At 39.1% G+C, this 20,343-nt stretch overlaps 1 long non-coding RNA gene across 1 annotated transcript in view; it reads left to right on the forward strand.

Annotated features, from left to right (window-relative positions):
- LOC142601005 (uncharacterized) overlaps window positions 1-17,424 on the forward strand; it is a 49,758-nt gene extending 32,334 nt beyond the window's left edge. The window contains exons 4-5 of the long non-coding RNA XR_012834550.1: window positions 11,777-11,937; window positions 12,555-17,424. This is a non-coding gene — a long non-coding RNA (uncharacterized LOC142601005). The remainder of the gene's footprint in view (window positions 1-11,776; window positions 11,938-12,554) is intronic.
- Window positions 17,425-20,343: the final 2,919 nt, after the last annotated feature.

Below are 20,343 nucleotides of genomic sequence, written 5' to 3' on the forward strand. Positions count from 1 at the left end.
AAATCTGAAAGGTACTCCGGTCGTAAGACAAACTCTCAAATTGCAATGAGTTGTTTGCCATGTTGCTACTAATCCAGTGGTGCCTGTTACAAAACACTAGCTAAGTGGTATTTCTAGACTGCTCATTGTGTCTTGTTCTTTGTTGATTTTTCTCATTCTGTGTATTTGAACTACTTTAGCTGGAAGTACTTAGCTGAGAGATTCACAGAAAGAACACATAGCATGGGGTGGGTGACCTATGAAGTCAGACATGAAACATTCCTGTTTGGCTATTTTTCAATGCTGTTTCAGTTGAATCTGAGGCATTACTAGCTGTGACATTGCACAGCAGTCATTTTGTTTCCTCATAGTAGCTAGACAGATTTATCAATTTCTTTTTCCTTGTCCTTTATGATTTTTTTTTTCTGTTGTTGTTCTAAAAGGAAAGAGGAAAGAAAATGCAATATTGGAATCTGGAAGACAAATTCGTTATCAAATTCCTTTTAGAATTGGTGCTCTGGGAGGAGGGTCACACTGCAGAAATATTTGAGGTTGGGGTAGAATATCTATTTAATGAGTTCTTTGGCAAGTGAAAAGCATTTGTTGCTAGCAAAACCTTTTTTTTTTCTTTTCTTTATTTTCTTTTTCCAAGCAAAAGCTGTGCAACAGAGTGGAACTGAGGGTCAAAGTTTAAATACAGTTTGCTGTGCCACCTGGTTTTGATCTAGAGCTCAAGCGTGTGACTGGCAACACTCACTGTCACAGCGGGGAGACTTGGTAAGGGGGGACAGAGCAACATTTCTCTCTTTATTTCTCAGATTGTGAAAGGTGTGAGATTGACAGCCTTGGAAAAACAAGTCTCCTGTTTTATTCACAAAGAAAAAGGAAGGCAGGACAATCATAATACAATCTTCTCCCACAGTGCTTTGCCCATTTGTTTCAGGCCTGCTTTAGCTGAACTGTCTGGAGGGGGTGAGGAGATCACTCTTTCTTTCAACCGATCCAGTCTTTGTCCCACTGCTATGACTCCCCACCGGGGTGCCAATTGTGGTTGTCCTCTTTTCTTGGGTAGTTGCCACCTGTCCATTAGAAACTGGCCAAGGACCAGGAATTTGCTTCACATTGGCCGCATAGATGTCATAGGCTCAAATTAACATTTTAGACACTGGGTCCGGATTTGAAACAGCAATTTAGAGATGAAAGGCAATGTATCTCTTCTTCCTTGATTACTTATTTATGGAGCTACTGCGTATTTGAGCTACATCCACATCCACTGGACTAGTTTCTGTCTATTGTAAACTTTCTCTACTTTATTATTATTTTTGGTTTTAAAGAATCATTAAAGGTCTGAGGCAGATTAGGACCCCTTTTGCTACATGCTGTACAAACCTTGGTTTGTCTTCCTCAGCTGACAGAAGAAATTTGCCTCTGAGTCTTGTAGCTGCCTTAACAGTCTCTTGCTCCATACAGGTCTCATAGCACAGCCTGACGCAAGGAATCAAAAATCCCTGAAAACCCATTCTTAGTAATCAATGAGAAAACATTATTATTTTATTGAGGTATCATGACTGTGGGAGAAAGATCACATGAAAAGCAAAAGAGATCAGTATCAGAGATAAGAACAAACATAAAGATTGGCCAGAACAAGAAAACAAAATGAACAGGTAGCTGACTAATAAATATGGAGCCTGGGTATCTTTTTTTTTTTTTTTTCCCCCCCACGAGTTGTCCAATTGACTATAAAGAAACTTTTTAGGGGATGAAATATTTGTCACTGTGTATCAGAATCTAGTTGGTGATTTAGGGACCTGTCAAAATTGCACAGCTGTATCCATAAGGTCTATGGTCATAGCAGTGATTTGTCTGTAAGACTGTGGCACTAAAGGAGCTATGATATATAAGGGTATTGGTAATGTACTGTACTGTGGACATCCAGAACGAGATACAGATGTACTAAATCTACCACTGTTCTGTCACTGGGAATAGCTATCATAATAATATACAAAGCCATAAGCTAGGAGATAATATTAAAAAAACTACCAAAATAAGCATTCCTGCCATATTTGCACAAAACCAGGCACACTCCTTCCAGTTTTAGTCAGTAAAAGAAATGAACATGAACTGGGAGAAAAAATAGCAGTGTTGGCAAAAAACTATTTTCTCATTATGGAAGATGGAGATGGGGACACTTCTTTTTTTTAACCTTTATAAAAAGCCAGGGATTTACATTGATTTATGCTTAAGGAACTAAATCTTCAGAAGGACATGGTGCTTTGAAATAGTTTGCTTTGAGATACCTTGCTGGCCAGTGCAATCCTTAGGTGCTGTTTCCTGCAGAGAGCATCTAAAAAGCTACACTGCAATAGCATATTCCTTTGGTTTGGATGAATTCTGCCAAGTGATGTGCAGCTCTGTGAAGACAGCTCAAAAAATTTCTTACCTCACAAATTATAAGACATTTCCATTGTTTATTTAAATATCTATGTTATAATGATATTCTTGTTTTATAAAGGACAGTGGAAAAGTCCACTGGAAGGGTAAGTAAGTGGGAACCTCTTGGTTTTTCTTGTCTGAAAAGTGGATGTCCAAAGTTGTTCATCACTGCAGTTGTTACCTTTAAGTAACAACTTATTTTAATTTGTACCCTGCTTAATTGCCACAAAGTTGTTCTAATCAAGAAAGAACATATTGTTTGCTTACTCTAAAAGTGCCCACCCAGCCTGCCCACCAGTCAAGGTCTCAGCACTGATATCGATTCCATGTTTGACATGTCTAATGAAATCAAGCACCCCATTGCATTCTTCCCGAGGGAAAGAGGTATCCACAGTAATCACTCTTAACTTAAATTGAACAAAAATGTTTTATTTTTATTTCATTCAGACTATGCATTACTCATGTTTTTTGTTGGAAATCTGATCCCTGTAATTTAAAAAAGAAAATTCTCACTGCAGTGATAGCAACTGGTTAGTTCAGAAAGAAGCAATGTTTAAGACACAGTCATTTCAATGAGATGCTGTATCAGCTTTACAAACTACATACTTCCTTAGTGCACTCATCACACATGATCAAATGTAATGTTTTGTCAGTTTTTAGACACTTTGCTATTAGAGTTACATCTTTTACTTCATCAAACTAAGGCTCTGTTGAAGGACAGATTGTACAAATAAACATCAGTTGGAATGTTTTTAAAGAGCAATTGTTTACTGATTGAAATACAAAAACTGTTGCTCATGTTTGGAGATCAAATTACATGCTTAAGAGAAAGCAAGCTACATAATTCATTGACTCATGACTCATAAGAAACATCAGGCTGTATCTTTTGATGTGAAGTGTTGCAGAATCTCTTGTCTTTATTAGATGGAGCAGTAGATGACAGGTTTTTCTTAAAAACAGTGCTGCTATATATAGTGATCTCATAGCCACTAAACTGTAATCCCTCCGTGAAGGGGAGCTGTGAGGAGGATGATCTATAACATTCAGGTTATGGAGTTTTTTGTTTTAAGACGAAGTATTATACTGATGTCAGACTCCACCTAAATTCCTCAAGGGAATTTTTTGCCACACATTATCTCCCATTTTGGCTCATTGGGAACAGGACATGGAGCAGCTGTGCAAAAGTGGGAGGAGAATTTAGTAGATCCCTTTCCCTATGTACCATGAAGCCAGGCTTCCAAAAAAAGACGGTGCAGAAGGAAGGATGTTAGGAGGTATCTGAAGGGTTTGCAGGGAGTGAGAGGCAGTAAAGTGATATCAAATAAGATCAAAGGTCAGCTGGGCCTAATCTCCAATCTTTTGGCAGCCAATAGGAGAAGACTTCAACAAGAAGGAGCACACAGTGATATTTCATAGAATCATAGAATCATAGAATGGTTCGGGTTGGAAGGGACCTTAAAGATAACCTAGTTCCAACCCCCCTGCTGCCATGGCAGGGACACTCTCCACTAGATTACGTTGCCCAAAGCCCCATCTAACCTGGCCTTAAACACCTCCAGGGATGGGGCCTCCACAACCTCTCTGGGCAACCTGTTCCAGTGCCTCACCATCCTCACAGTAAAGAATTTCTTTCTAACATCTAATCTAAATCGACCCTCCTTCAGCTTAAGGCCATTACCCCTTGTCCTGTCACTACACTCCCTGATAAACAGTCCCTCACCGTCTTTCCTGTAGGCCCCTTCAGGTATTGGTAAGCCGCAATTAGATCTCCCTGGAGCCACCTTTTCTCCAGGCTAAACAACCCCAACTCTCTCAGCCTGTCCTCATAGGAGAGGTGCTCCAGCCCTCTGATCAGCTTCGTGGCCCTCCTCTGGACTCTCCAACAGCTCCATGTCTCTCCTGTACTGGGGCCCCCAGAGCTGGACACAGTACTCCAGGTGGGGTCTCACAAGAGCGGAGTAGAGGGGTAGGATCACCTCCCTCGACCTGCTGGTCACACCTCTTTGGATGCAGCCCAGGACACGGTTGGCTTTCTGGGCTGCAAGCGCACACTGCCGGCTCATGTTGAGCTTCTCATCAATCAATACCCCCAAGTCCTTCTCCTCAGGGATGTTTTCAATCCATTCCTCGCCCAGCCTATAGTCGTGCTTGGGATTGCGCCGACCCACGTGCAGGACCTTGCACTTGGCCTTGTTGAACTTCATGTGGTTTGCACAGGCCCACCTCTCCAGCCTGTCAAGGTCCCTCTGGATGGCATCCCTTCCCTCCAGCGTGTTGACCACACCACACAGCTTGGTGTCATCAGCAAACTTGCTGAGGGTGCACTCGATCCCACTGTCCACATCACCGACAAAGGTGTTGAACAGTGCCGGTCCCAGAACCGACCCCTGAGGAACGCCACTCGTCACTGTTCTCCACTTGGACATTGAGCCGTTGACCACAACTCTTTGAGTGCGACCATCCAGCCAATTCCTTATCCACCAAGTGGTCCACCCATCGAATCCATGTCTCTCCAATTTAGAGACAAGGATGTCGTGCGGGACAGTGTCAAATGCCTTCCACAAGTCCGGGTAGATGATGTCAGTTGCCCTTCCCTTATCCACGGATGCTGTAACCCCATCACAGAAGGCCACCAAGTTTGTCAGGCATGATTTGCCCTTAATGAAGCCATGTTGGCTGTCACTAATCACCTCCTTATTTTCCATGTGCCTGAGCATAGTCTCCAGGAGGATCTGCTCCATGATATTGCCAGGCACGGAGGTGAGCCTGACTGGCCTGTAGTTCCCTGGGTCTTCCTTTTTTCCCCTTCTTAAAAATGGGGGTTATGTTTCCCCTCTTCCAGTTGGTGGGAACTTCGCCAGACTGCCAGGACTTCTCAAATACGATGGAGAGCGGCCCGGCCACTTTACCCACCAGTACTCTCAGGATCCGAGGATGCATCTCATCAGGTCCCATGGACTCGTGCACCTTCAGGTTCCTTAGATATTCTCAAACCTGATCTTCTCCTACAGTGGGCGGTTCTGCATTCTCCCAGTCCCTGCCTTTGCCTTCTGTGACCTGGGCAGTGTGGCTCAAGCATTTGCCAGTGAAGACTGAGGCAAAGAAGTCGTTGAGTACCTCAGCCTTCTCCATATCCTGGGTAACCAGGTCACCTGTTTCATTCCAGAGGGGACCCACATTTTCCCTTGTCCTCCTTGTATTACTAACATACCTATAGAAGCTTTTCTTGTTGCCCTTGACATCCCTGGCCAGACTAATTTCTACCAGGGCTTTGGCTTTCCTAACCTGATCCCTGGCTGCTCGGACAGTTTCTCTGTATTTCTTCTAGGCTACCTGCCCTTGCTTCCACCCTCTGTAGGCTTCCTTTTTTTTTTTTGTTTGACTTTGCTGAGGAGCTCCTTGTTCATATTTGCCTCCAGATTACCTCTGCCATACTGTGATTTGCAGCTCAGGACCTTGAAGCTGCAAGGTATGGTGCCCTTGTCCTTTACAGCCTTTAGTGACCAATGCCACAGCACTATCCAATTGCCAGCAACCCTTGGGAACAATCAGGCCATAAAGAGAGGAGGTGAGGTCCTCTCACACGGGTGCATACTTGTTGATGTTGGCTCCTCATTATGTCTTTCAGAGAGGTCCAAACTGTGAGCACAGAGGAAGGACTGAGGTTTCAGATGATGCTGTTAATGGAAATGCACTGAGGATTCAGAGTATTTTTCCTATCCATGCCTGTGGATAAACTACTTAGTATTTTTCCATTACAGTTTTGTATATGTGGTTAATAGTGCTGGCTGTGGCACCAGAGCTTTTGTGAGAGAATAAATACACCTGAGTATGAAGCACCCATAAGATACAGAAAAAATGCCTGAGGAAGAACTTGACCAATTAAAAATCATTTTCTTGAAATGGATCTACCTGGTCAGACATAACTGAAATTGGCAGCAGTGGTATAATGAAGTAGCATTTTCAGTGCTGTTACCTTACTCTCACGTTGTAAGGGGATTCTCTGAAAATCTCAGATATTGGAATCCTATGACTCCAAGAAGATCTAAAATAAAAAAATATATATATCTATTTTTCAAGACTGTAAAAGAAAAACTTGAAAAACTCACATTTTTCAAGAGTCATAAAATGAAGATAGTGAACTCCAGACATGTAACTATCTGTTTTTAAGATAATGCACTATTTTCTATGCAGTGGGAAGAAGGTTGTGGGGATTCGATTAAAGAATCTTGGTCTCTGTGATTCATGATTCAGCAACATTCACTGACCTCGTAGTTGACCTTGTTTTGAGCAGGAGGGTTGACTAGAGACCTGAATTATGCCATGATCCTGTGATTCAGCATTTCTGTAGAAGCAGAACCTTGCGTAGACCTCTTAGGAGATAGTATTGACTGAACAAAAGCCCAAGACTCCATACAACTTTGTTGCAATCAAGCTTAGAAGATATGGTCAGACGTTTGAAATGCTCAGGAGAGATTGTTTACTCTTGTTTCATAAATTTCTGTTTGTATTTGGGAGCAAATGGGTGTCAAGTTTTGAGGTCTATTTTATATTTCACTCACCATAGCCACAGAAAAATACAGGGGGACTGGGATTAATGTGATCAAAACCGGATATATACTGTACAGTTGTCTACTGTCATGCTAGTCACCTTAGATTACCATAATAGTAATATAGAAAAATGGGTGCTTTTGGATATTAATGGTATAACCTAGTTTAGGTATCTCATTTAAGATAAGATGAATTGCTTGCTAGAAGGTCTGTTTCTTCCTCCTGACTAAAAGGAGCTAAGATAACTAGCTCAAAAGTAGAATCCCATCCTTGCTGACCCCAGTATGTTATTACCCCCTAAATAAGATGAATAAAAGAGAGAATTAAAAAGGAGTTTGTGATTCCATTCTCATGCTGAGAACTGAGGGAATGAGCTTGTTGATGCATTGCAAAAGAACTGCAGAAGGCTTTTGCATGTTCCAACCAAAGGATGGGAGCTGAATTCCTATGTTCAGAGTCCCATGCCAGTGTATTTCTTGCATGACTATGTCATCTTTTTTTATTCTGCTATAGCAGACAAAGCACGTAGGCCTCAGACCTGCCAAGGTCTATACACATCTTCCCACTTTCCAAGCAGAGCTGCATCCATTTCAGTGGAGCCACAATTGCTGCAGAGGAATGTTGCTTGCAAGGCCAGGGTGTGGATGAGAGAAGAGGAGAAATAAATTATTCATTCAAAGAGCAACACAACAAAATATAGAAAGAAGGGATTTAACTTTCAGTGTACTAATCAAAAAGAAATATCTCATATTTTTTGTACATACAATCTACAGGTCATCTGTTAAAAGAAGTTCCCCCATGTTTTACTAGTTATGTTGTTGATAGATAGGTGACAGGGTAATACGACTAGATTTGTCCCAGAAAACCTTTTCCTCCTTTTGGCATCTCTCTGACTGCTCGGAACATGTTTCCTTTCCTTACAGAGCCTTTGTCCCTGCTGCCCTCACCTGTCCCAGGCTCTGATTCCCCTTTGCTTTTGACTTCATGAAATTATGGAAGGTTTATTTTCAAGCACCAGTCTTCTCAAACAGGCATAGTGTTATCTGAGGTATGGGTTATGTTTGAAAACAGTGAATAGCCATGGAATCAAGGAAGGAAGTATGTGAGATTGAAAGATGAACAAATGAAATCTGATGCGATTCTAAAGAAATCAACCCACACCAAGAGAGAAAGCAAAGAGGTTTATAACTTCTATAGAAATAATTGGAAAAGGAACTGAAAAATCCATATGTCTATTTTTCCCTTCCTACTGTCACTGTCCTTTTCATATTTTCTGTTAATCATCAGCTTCGCAGTTTCTCTGTCAGAATGTCCTGATTGACTTAGGGATACTGAAATGTATTAAAATACATGGTTTACAGGTATTAAGGTTTAGTCCTGGACATGGCAGCATTCCCTGTAGTATTTGGGATCAGCTGGAGGAAATGCAATTGCAGGATTTGTGGCTAGTCACACAGCCATGAAAGCATCTGTGCTTCCTTTTACATTTCTGAGCAAGACCATGAAGTTCAGAGAGATGTTAGTGTGCATGAAACAGCACCTGATAAATTCGGCAGAAAAGAGATCTGTAAGTTTCTATGTCTGTAAAATGTTTACTACAGTTTTGTGACACTCCAGGGGAAATGACTAGACAACCATGCAACCTACAGAGAGGTATCTGTATGTACTATAGGGCAAACAGTACTAATAGTCTGTGAGATGAATTCCCTCACAAGGTATAAAAAATGCCCCTGTGAGTCCAGATATAATGGTTCTACTGTGTAGATAAACTTGTTGAACAATTTCTTTCTTTTAGAACATCTTTACTAAACCATCTAATATTTGAATTACAGAATTACCATAAAATCTATAAAGTTTCTTTTATTGACCTATCATGAAGAAAACCCTGTAGGATAGATTGTATGCCCTGGAGGAGTACTGGTCACTAACATAACGCAAATAGACACATAAAACTCTGATAGCTGTAAAATCAAAGTAATGTATAAATATAAGTGTTTATATCAACCAGCCTATTGCCAGCAATTCAGGTATGTTCATGCTTATACTGTTGCAAAGCTCAAATACCCAGAAACCCTTCCTCATTCCCTGAACCATAAATTGTGGTTTTTAAACAAATCTGCTTTAATTCCTATTTTTAATCTAATTTTCTTTTTCTCTTTTTAAACATAGTTTAACACTAGTTAAATCTTTACTCTGTCACTATAGATACCATTATGCCAGTAGCCCATTTAAACAGAGTAGGGCTGAGTTCTGTATCACCTGTTAAAATAGTGGGAGACACCCCATCAAGTTAGTTACTCCTGGTTTAATTTTTCTAACTTTGGGGCAATTGTTTCTGAAACTAGTTTGCTCTCTTGCAGAAGAAGCCTAATCATCTGAGGCTCAACTCCTGTCAAAATCTGACTGGTTGAGTGGTTACAACCTGATCTACCACTAAATTTTGCCATCTCATTTGCTTTCATACCCAGCTTTGAGCTTTGTTCACGAAAGCCAGTGCCAGACTGAACCAGCTCTCCAAACCCCATAGTGCTAGTGATGGCTAAAAGCCATTATGGGCCTGTGGATAAACAAAACATCCTTCCCATTCCAGCGATTTATCATTAGCTGCGGGCTGCCTTTATGCTTGCTGACAGATAGCTCAGCACAGAAACCATGAGCATGTGGGAGCAACGGTATCTCAAAGAACTGGAGCAGACTTAAACGCAGAGGGGTGGGGTGAGACCTGTAATGGGGAAATGCTGTTTGAAAGAAAAGTGAATTCCTTCAACAGTCTAGCTCTTCCTGGGCACAGAAGAATATTTTATGCGGTTTATAGCCCATTCCAGTAGCTACAGCTACTGAGTTTATACAGTTACACAGCATGTACCATTACCAGTAGTCCTTTGTTTTTTCACCAATAATAGCAATTATTTTAGACAAAGATTTAAAATTTTTTAGAAAGGAATTGTTATAAGTAAAGAACTCCTCTCTTGTCCCATCTCACTGCCCTCATCCTTATCTCCAGTGTGATTAAAAGACATGTCATGAGTTTATTTTTGCATGTGTGAGTGTAGCTCCGTCTTTACTGCTGTTGAGGCTACGAAAAGAACTATGCACTTTAGCCAGAGAGAAAAGGGACAAGGAAAGTGCATTTTAATCTTTGAGAGTATAAGCAGATTGGGATACTGAAAAAAAGGTGCAGGACTTGGAAAATAACAGAACATGGAGCAATGTCAGAGATGGGCAGTAGCAGGAGACTGCAAAGGAAACCAACGAAATATCTGAGATTGCCTCATATGTGTTGGTGTTGTGGAGGATTGTGTGCCATCTGTGCTAGGATGTGCATGAGAACCTTGTGACAATGGCCATCTTGCATGGCCTGAGGCAAGGAAGGTCTGAAATGTACCTAGACCACAGATCAATGTTGGATGACGATCAAACATACTGCACATCCCAGGTGTTCTTCAAGATTCAGATACAATGGCTCTGGATAAAGCAATAACTCACTTAAGGTATAAGATTAAAGCATAGTGGCTCCTGAAATAAAGTTGTTATTTGCATGACTGTATCGGCCCTCTTTCCCCTTCCCAGTGCTTGACAGCAGGGAGCAAATAAAAGCGCCTTTGGATCTTGCCAAATACAAGTACAACTTGCATGGGCAATCAAAAGCAAAAAAGAAGAAAAAAAAGCAGATAATATTAGCAACCCCCAATTATTCCCAAATGCATGCTATTGGCAGCGCAAACAGTTGGAGTTTCTAGCAACATAAACCAATACATTACTGAAAATCATGCCTAAGCATTCAAATAAAATACATGGACAATTTAAAATTATCCTTGCAAGCTATCCAGTAACCAGTTATTTGGCTGCAGGGGTTTTATGAATAAAATTGTAAAGTAAACCTACAATGTAAATATCCAATCCAAAATGCCCTAGCTTTCTAGCTGTAGAGTCCAAAACAAATTATTTGCATGCTATGTCTGAATTCTGAGGTGGACAGAGAGCTAGTTTGCTGCTGGGTCAGAGGGTGAAGCTTTGAATTGGCTCACAAAATGAGACCAGCCTGGCCATCCTTCCCTATTTGCAGAGCTTTGGATTTTTCTTGGCACGGGAATCCTTTTGTTTCCCAGCATAAGCTTGAAAATATTTTCAAGCAGTTTAAACCATGCTTGTGTATTCCTGGGGACACATCTACTTGGGACGTGCACAGGCAGACCTCTACTCTGGTCTATATCTGCATTATTGTCAATTAGAGGTAGCAGGTGTTGAGCAAAGAGCCCCTCTATCTTGGTAATACAGCTTCTGAAACAGAAGTCCGGCTGTCCAGGAATGCAGGCAGAGACTGCCCTGGACCATCCACATCCATGTGGATGTGTTCTCCGTAGGCTGCCCTTTTTCTATAGATTGGACAGTTTTCCGTGACCCTCTCCTGTCAGCTCAGAGAGTAGCATTTCTGGGTCTTTAGCAATGTCACTTGGCAGCTTTCTTTGAGCCTTTAATATCTTCATGAAAGACACATCAGCTAAGATCAGTCTATACCAGAATAGGCTTGGCAATATTCATTCTTATCTACTTTCTATTTACTTTACACTTAATGCTCAGGACACCCCACAAAGTCCCATCATCATCTGAAGCAGCGAAAATTACCCCTGCACTCACCCTGCTGACTCTAAATTGTGATTAGAACAGCCACCATGATACTTGATACTCAGTTCATTATTTTGGGGAAGATTTTTACAAAAAAATTTAAGAAATTTTCTCACCAATTTTCTTTATTTGATAAATCTCTAAAAATATCTTTCTTAACCTATTTTCACTGTTGGCCTCATTTGAGATACCTGTAAGAGGCATCCTCTCAACAATGAATGAAAGACCAATTTTATGTCAGAAGAAGAAAAGAAGAAGGAGGGAGGTGTCTATCAAATGCGCAACAGTGTTATGAGCCTGTGACCCTTGATACATGGGAGGGAATGAATGAAAGGGACCAAAGGAAATGTAAGAAATTGCTTCAAGACAGCATGTAGCTCCTGTGCCAGAAAAAGCAGATGGCAAAAAGGACCATGTAGAAAAAAAGATGCAAAGATTTGTATCCCAGAAGACAATACACAATACCAATAATGGTGCACATATCCTTTGCTATCCCCAACTTAGTTTCAGGTGTAACATAACAAGAAAGCTCTTCCATTCAGCCTCAGAGTAAAAAAAAAAAAAAGCCACAGGTATAATACTTACAGATGTTACAGTCAGCAGGAGCTATTGGAACATACCAATTTAAATGGTTTTCTTCTGAGGCATTTTTTTTGCTTGTTTTGCAATGTCCTATATATTAACTTTTCAGAAGTTAATTTTGTTTTGCTTCAAAGAATACTTATTAATTCTTCTCAGAAGGACATTTCTCTCATGAAGTCATGCCATATCTTATCCATCACTTAAAATCAAAACCAAACCCCGACAGAACTGGACAGTCAATATACTCTTAAGGCTGTCCTCAATGAACTCATACCATGATGTGATTTTGCAACTGCCTTTGTAGCTAACTGCTCAAAAGTAACAGGCAATGCATTCTGTGCCTCCTTCACTTCTAATATATCTCTTCCCTTCTTTTTTCACAGGTGGTCACAAACTTCAGCAATAACAACAGGGACACTTGAAATGCTGAGATTGAGCCTCCTTGCAGTGCACGTCCTGAATGCCTTCAAACTAACAAATTGTGTTTTTGAAAGCAGGCTGTGTCTGCTCTAAGATTGCAGGCTTTCTTCATATTGCAGTTCTAGAGCCTCTTTTACAGCTTTGTGGGCCAGGGTAGCTCAGAGGATGCTGATATTCACTGATGGTGTTGTAACTGCACTCCCGCCCTATTTGCATTTCTTCCACTGCAGACACCATCACTGCCTTTTGATCACCTACATTAATTTCTGTGAGACTTCCTTGAGGATGAAGGTACTTAGAGGAAAGGCAAATCTGAGGACTAAGTAATGGTATTAGAATATGGGCAGCCTGTTAAATAATTCTCCTATTCAGAAGAGGATTGAAAGGGTACTGTTTTGCAGGACCCAGTTAATGGCTTTACATAAGAGAGGAAAGAGCATATGCAGCTTAAAAATTAACCAGGATAGCGCTTACTTTTATGGACCCCACAGATAAAGCTCTCTGAGTTCTGCTTCAAAGTAGTTCTGATTTTAGCATGGCACTGCTACAGGGATGTGGCAAGCTTATCATACAATACCAAAAATGTGGCCCTCCCTCCCTGAAGTCAGTAAGTCATCCCAGCTTTGCATCATAATTCAGATTTAATTGTTATTTCCTCAGCCCAGAATGACCATTCTGCCATATACAGATGGTCAGTGAATGCCCTCAGCACCCATCATTTTCTATTTACTGTCTGTCATCCTAACACTCTCATTTTTTCTCTGATATCATGATATTCAAGTTCCTGACAACTAAATGTGTTCTCTTCACCAGATACAAACCATGCCAGCAGCGTCATATCTGAGAGGGAGGGAGAAGCTAGCCCTGAAGACAGAGTGAAGAAAGACTGAATTATTGACCGAAACAAGAACAATTCACCCTCAAATTCTCATAATTTCTTGGAAGTCACAATGGTATCTCACAGTTCACAGCAAAAATGGTCCCCAGTGGCAACAAGCAAAACAGTGGGGTAGGAACAGTGACGTCCATCCTCCACACAGTGCATCTTCTCTTCACACAGTGATTCACTACAAGGCCATTCTGCATGGGAGAACTGTGATACTAATACTTGTATGGCAGTATATAACCATAATACTTCTTAATGCAGACACAGGGAAAACAAAGAGTAGGGAATTTCACTTGCTTTCTACTTTTCTGGGGTGAATTGTGCTTCCAGATGCCAAATCTGTGTCAGTAAATTAAATATGTCTGGGACTGTTCTCTGAAGCCAACTTGAAAGGAGCAGCCCATATCCACACTAACCTGCTCTCCTGGACCCCCAAAGAGGATGCCTACCTCTTCTGAGTCCCTAATAATGCCTGAGCTGTGACTGAACACTGATCAAGAGAGAGGATCATTGGCCTGTAATAAACCCATATCAGTGTCAGTGTTAACAACTTAGCCAACAGTATCCCCGTGTTTGGGAATATTCCCTTGAGTTATTTAACTTACTAGTGTATTTGTGCTGAGACTGAGGGTTATGAGAATGACTATTCTTTACACACACATTGTTGGCTTTGCCTGTTCTCTTTTGTAAGAAGTCTTTTTCACCAGTTCGTTGCAACTTGACCTTATTATAAATGAAGACAGTGTGTAAAGCTGCTGATATTCATCAGCAGAAAATGATGTTTCTCTTTAAGGGATTTATGTCATATTTATTTCATTGCATCTATAAAAAAAGCTAAGTAGAAAGCGTTGGAGTGACTATGATTTTTTAATTAAACTTCTAGTATATCAATTTTTATTATTTAATTAGGCTTTTTATTTCTATAGGCAAGGCTAAGTGGAAATGCCATCAACTCGCATGCTAATTTACAGGCTGAATTAATGCTAAATCCACCTGTGTCATGTCTAGAGTTTGTCCAGTGAACATCTATGTTTTGGTGTAGTCACATCTTTGAGTTAGGGTACTTAGAAAGCTGAAGATCTGTCTGTGTCATCACCCTCTATTTGTTTATTAGTTTCTCTCATTACTCTTTTTTATTTCTCTGAACAGCAATTCTTTGCACTTCTAATGAGCTGTGACCTCCTTTACACCAACAGAGATGGTATTTACAGGGCTGTTGGTTTCTCTGGATATGATATGAGATGATTTCACTTGGTCTCCTGCTGCTGCTTCTCCCTCTTGTGTTTGCTTGCATGCAATGATACATGCCTTGTGCATGCTTCATGCACACAAGGTTAGAGAAGATAGAGCAGGAATAGCACTAGAAGACAGATCCAGTGGCATAAGGAGAGCATGAAGAGCTGTCACTGTGAACCAATGATGGCCTAATGTTGTTGTCATCTGACAACTGCTCAGTGACTTACATGAAGTAAGTTTGGTGGTCTCAGCCTGAATCCTTGTGGGCAAGTGACTACGTCACAATAACTACTGCTGTAGCTGGCACTAATTGGCATTACTGGGAATCTCCACTGGCCACCCAGGCACTGAACAGGCTTCTGGATTTGATCACACCCACTGAGCAGGTCAAGGTTGGGCCTATGTACTTTCCCTGGACAAGGCTGGGCTCTTTTGTTGAAAACTTCAGCTATTTCACACTGTCATTGACTCTTGGGAAAAAAAAAAAAAAAAGAAAAAAAAGGAGTCAAATGTTTAGTGGTGCAAATTTATAGATAATGTAAAACATCTGGTCCTTGATGACCATCTCTGTTTTGCCTCCCACTTGGTTGCCAGGAGTAGATAGATCCAATTTTTCTAAAGAACTATTAGAGTTCCACTAGAATCTATTTAACTAATATTTAGTCCTATGAAATGCATTTGGTTGTAGAGCAACAGGCACATTTATTTCCTTGCTCACATTTTAAATGTCGTTTCCTGTCTATTGATTCTCTTGGCATTGGTTACTGATCATATAACTCCCAAATGGTGTAATCCAAGCTGTTCATATTATTTGGCTCGAACTTTATTTTGAAAATCTGTAGTAATCTAAGTTAAATAAACATAACACTAGAAAATATACTCTAGGGAATAAATCTGCATTGACAGGGAGATGGGTAAAATAGATCTTTTCCATCTCTGCATATGACTTTCTGATTAAAGAAGGTAATAGCAAAAGATGGATGACTGCCTAATTGGATATTAGTAGGGAAAGAGTGACACATGTTATAGGATACTGCTAGAGGATGACTCTGAGGGTTGCAAAGTGAAGTATTTAGGACAAATGAGCCTGTCACATTAGATAAAGTAAAAGAGACAGTCAGGATTCCAAGAGCTTCTCTGACTCACAATTAAGAAAATGTCTCCACAGGAGTCTGTGCTAAGCATATCAAAGATAACAGATGCAATATGTTGAGGGCATCTAGCCACCTGTATGGAGGAAGCTGCCTTCCAAAGATGACCATAAAATGGCAGGAATTGGGCTTGTTCGTGCAACTTTTGAGGTTTCTTTTCACCCTATATATCTGAAAGTATGTCTGAAAAAATTGTTGGATGATTATGATTATTTTTGATATAAGGATGCAACTTTCCTGTGTGAATGTTTGTTTTTACATTGAGAAGTAAGATCTTGTTTGTGGTGAGAAAAAAATTATGAGAACTAGAGAAAGGAAAATATGGCAAGAACTGAGGAACTAAGTAATTGAGATGGGAAAGCATTTCTAGTGGAGGGAATTGCTGGCTCTTTGGGTTAATTTCTTTTCACTTAATATTTAAAAGTATGGAATTGGCAGAAACCAATGCTTTTAAAAACCAACATTTTCCCTCTTTTTTCTTTTTCTCCCAATGTGATGTTTAAAATTGTTTTCAGATAAATATATGATTTGCTTGACTTAATGAAATAAAAAAACCAACTTTCACCCTTTCACAATTTTTAAGCCTTGAGTGAGACACCACTTTGTATGGAATTTAGAGGGTCCTGTTCACTTTAGTGAGAGTGCCCCACAGCCTTTATTATATACACTCTCCAAACACAAGACCAAGGAAAAGATAGGTTTTTTTTTAATTCCACTAAAATCCTGTCCTGTGTTTAAGTAGCTAGAGACTCTGCAGACTCAGCTTCTTAAACTCATTGCTAAAACAAGGGTGCCCAGTTCATTCAAATACTGTTGAGTCTTCAGATATAGGATAGTTCATGGAACTGACCTCTTGGTTTCTCAAAGCTAGCATCCTAACTAGTTCTCAAATGGAGTCATCCAACTTTATTCTCAGTTGTTATAAGAGAGATCTCCAAAACATTACTATCACCCTGGAAAGGTCAGAGTCAATACTCTTCACGCAGAGTGATATACTAGCACAATCTGGAGATCATTTGATATTCAGTGTATTTGCAGACACTCCATACTGCCCCTAGGCACTCTTTACTCTGGAAATCAGTAGATGTTTACTTCAGTTGGGCTATCACACTAAAAGCTCTGACTACTCTTGATCCCCCTAGTCTTGCAGCTGATCCTGGTGGGTCTTATAGCTTCGGGCAATTCAAAGAACTTACGAGCCCAATTCTACCAAGATGTGAAATGAAATACCAGTTGAAAGGTAGGTCACTTGAAATTGCTGTCTGTAATATTAGAAAAATCTAATGCTGTACTACTTGTAGTACTAAAACAGAACAATCAATCTAGAGATGTATAGGAAGAATGAAATATCGCTTTAGTAGAAGATTAACAGCTGGACTATGATGAATTTGAAAACCTTGCACCAAATAACTTATTCCCCCAGTGTTCTATACAATCAATACAATCCTCTATCAGTACAGCCCAGAAATAACATGTCTGTATTTGTTTAAGGAAAAAATTAATAAAAAAATAAAAATATTAATTTCAGATTTTCTTCCAAGGAACATTTTAATATATATAATGCACATAAAGGTTAAATGGCAGGCATATAATATTGAGTTAATTATCACATATATCTATTAATCCATTCATAATTGCTTTTTTATTTCTAAAAATTAATATTTTTAAACTTACACCTTCTTTGTTTTCAACCTCTACAATTAAAGTTGATAAAGAAAAGTATAAGCAGAGAAACAAATGGCTTGTGAAATTCCAATGGAATTGAAATCACTTGTGTGACATGAGACTTTATCTGATATTCTCATTTATCCATCCAAATAAGAGTTTGACATGACATTCCAAAATATACAGAATTTAGTGACAATTATTTAAAAAAAAAAAAAGAAAGAAAGAAAGAGAGAGAGATCAAGAAACAGGATTGAGTTTTCTGATGTAACATCTACAGTGTTGAGAGGAGAGGACATGGACCATAACTCACTATTGATTGGTAAAATGAAAATGTAATCATATGATAGGTAGGAAGTCTATAAAGGCTTCTAATTGGGAATGAGTGTGGTTTTAATTTAATATATATTATTGTATGATTGATATATGTCTGAAATGAAACTTTGTACTCTTGCAGTGATGGTATCTTGGAGCCTTATACTTCTACTGTGAAAGTGGCAACAAAACCCATGATAGCTGAAAGTGATGTTTTTAATTTTAACTGTTGGGTCAAGCATTGCTAGCAAGCCTGACCCTCAAAGGCTACTGTGGATTGAAAATGAAGTGCTGCAGTTTCAATTTTCCTCTTGCAGTGATCCTAATATTTTTGTTTTTCCCAGAAATGCAAATATTTATTTTTTTCCCTGATATTTATGGCATTAAGCATTTTTTTTTCCCTTTTGCATTACTGGTAAATTTAACTCTAAAAAATGGGAAACATTCTTTACCTTGTAAGTATTAAGTTGTGATGTAAAATTGTAGCAGTATGTGTAATGAGTGATGTCAGAGTATGTTTTTTTATTATGAAAACAAAATAATTCTGTTGGATCTCATTGTAGTAAGATGCATATCACTGAAGTGAACAATACAAATTTTCTAAGCCATTGAGTGAAGAAAAAAGTGAAGATAAGGAATGGTATAAGGAATAAAAATTGGCAACCAGTAAGACATTTCTACATGGAAAAATAATTCCACTGATCATTCCATGTGTATCATATATGTGCATAGTCAAAACATTAGGCCCCATGGAGTATTCCCTGCTAGTGTGTCACATAACTTCCTGGCAAGCATGCATGGAAAACAGAAGTGGGAGAGAACTTTTTTTTCAGTTGATCTATCTGATTTAGGATCTGTTGTCTTCAGATGTTCTCTGAAGAGGGTATTCTGAATTCTTAGTACCATTAGGTGAGTAGATCTCTAGTGTACAAACCCATATGTGAAAAAATTTTTGCATTGGTATCCATTTTACTGTTTGAATGATTTTTACATACCATACATTCTTTCCTATACACATATATTATTATACTGTAAGGCATTATTTCTGTGCAAGTTATTGCATTTTGTATATGTGCCTTGGGACATGTTAGGGCACATTTTCTAAAATAGTCGATACATAAATGAGACTGTTCCACCATTACTGGTGAAATATCGAGGTAGGTGTTACATAAGGAGATTATTATCACTAGTGTGGACAATGCTGATTTGCACTCTTGAGTATTAAACATTCTTAATTCTGGCAGTTGATTTGATGTGCTAATTAGTTAACAAACTGGGAGGTCAAGTATTTACTATCCAAATAAGTTAATGGTTAAATACATCATGAGTTTGCCGGGAGATTTAAATCAATTTTAAAAGTTGTAAGGCAAAGTTTCTAGGACTAGGAACTGGTATTTCTGATTTGCTGCTCTTTACAAATACCAGGAAGAAAAATCATTATAAGTGAACTGAAGTTTGTTTGGAAACCAAATACCTGCATTAAACAAAGTGTTTCTTCTTTCCCTGAGGTCATCTGTGTGTGTCCCCTTAAGGTTCATTTAAATGTTGAGTCACTTTGTTTTCTCTTACTTATATTTTAGCTACAAAGCAACATAATATACTAACAATTACATATCTTTTAATATGTTGTTCTAACTCTGTTACTTTTAGAAATAATATTATAATATTATGTGCTACAATCAAGCTGCATAGATCTGTTCCTTAACATTCAACTTACATATATAGTTCATTTTCATAATGCTTAATAACTTTAGATATTTAATAGCTAAAACTTAAGACATAAATGTTCTTAAAGAAAGGAATCACAATAATTACGTGTATGCACAGGTCCATAGTGTAAGTCAGTTGTCGTTTAATGTCTGACTTGTTAAAATATAAATCTCATGTTGTTGTGAAACTCTCCTTTATACCTTCCATAAAGATTTAGCAATTAAATGATTAAAATGAATAATACTTAATTTTATTTTATTTTCATATAAGCTGATCAGTAAAACCATATTAACTGTGGTTTAAAACATTCTTTGTGTAGCTAATGTGTGGCTCTGACTCAAAAAAATACTTAAGCATGTGTTTAAGGCCGTAACAAAGCACTTTGGGCCAAGATTTCATTCCAAATATTCATTAAAGACAAAGTCAAAACTTCCTCTGATTTCGAGTCAGCATTTTAATTTGTAGAAAACTAGTTGTGTATTTGATTTATACATAGATTAAAATATTCTCTGTGTGTCCATACCCAAAAGCTGCACTGCATGTGTAGAGTTCCAGTCATGAACTCTGAGTAAATCAAGCCATCCCCTTAATCAGTGATATATGTCTTGTTAGCTTGAGAAGCTTATACTACTACAGTGGAGGCATTCATGGTATAGCTGCTATCTGATCTAAAGATGAAGTCACTAAAGATATATGGTGCCGTGCAAGGATGATTCATGCAGGGACACATGGATACAAACACACGTACTCGTACTTTGACCACACAGCCGGGCACACATCTGGTCATGC

The sequence above is a fragment of the Balearica regulorum genome, chromosome 3 (assembly GCF_011004875.1).
Source record: "Balearica regulorum gibbericeps isolate bBalReg1 chromosome 3, bBalReg1.pri, whole genome shotgun sequence".
Lineage (NCBI taxonomy): Eukaryota > Metazoa > Chordata > Aves > Gruiformes > Gruidae > Balearica > Balearica regulorum.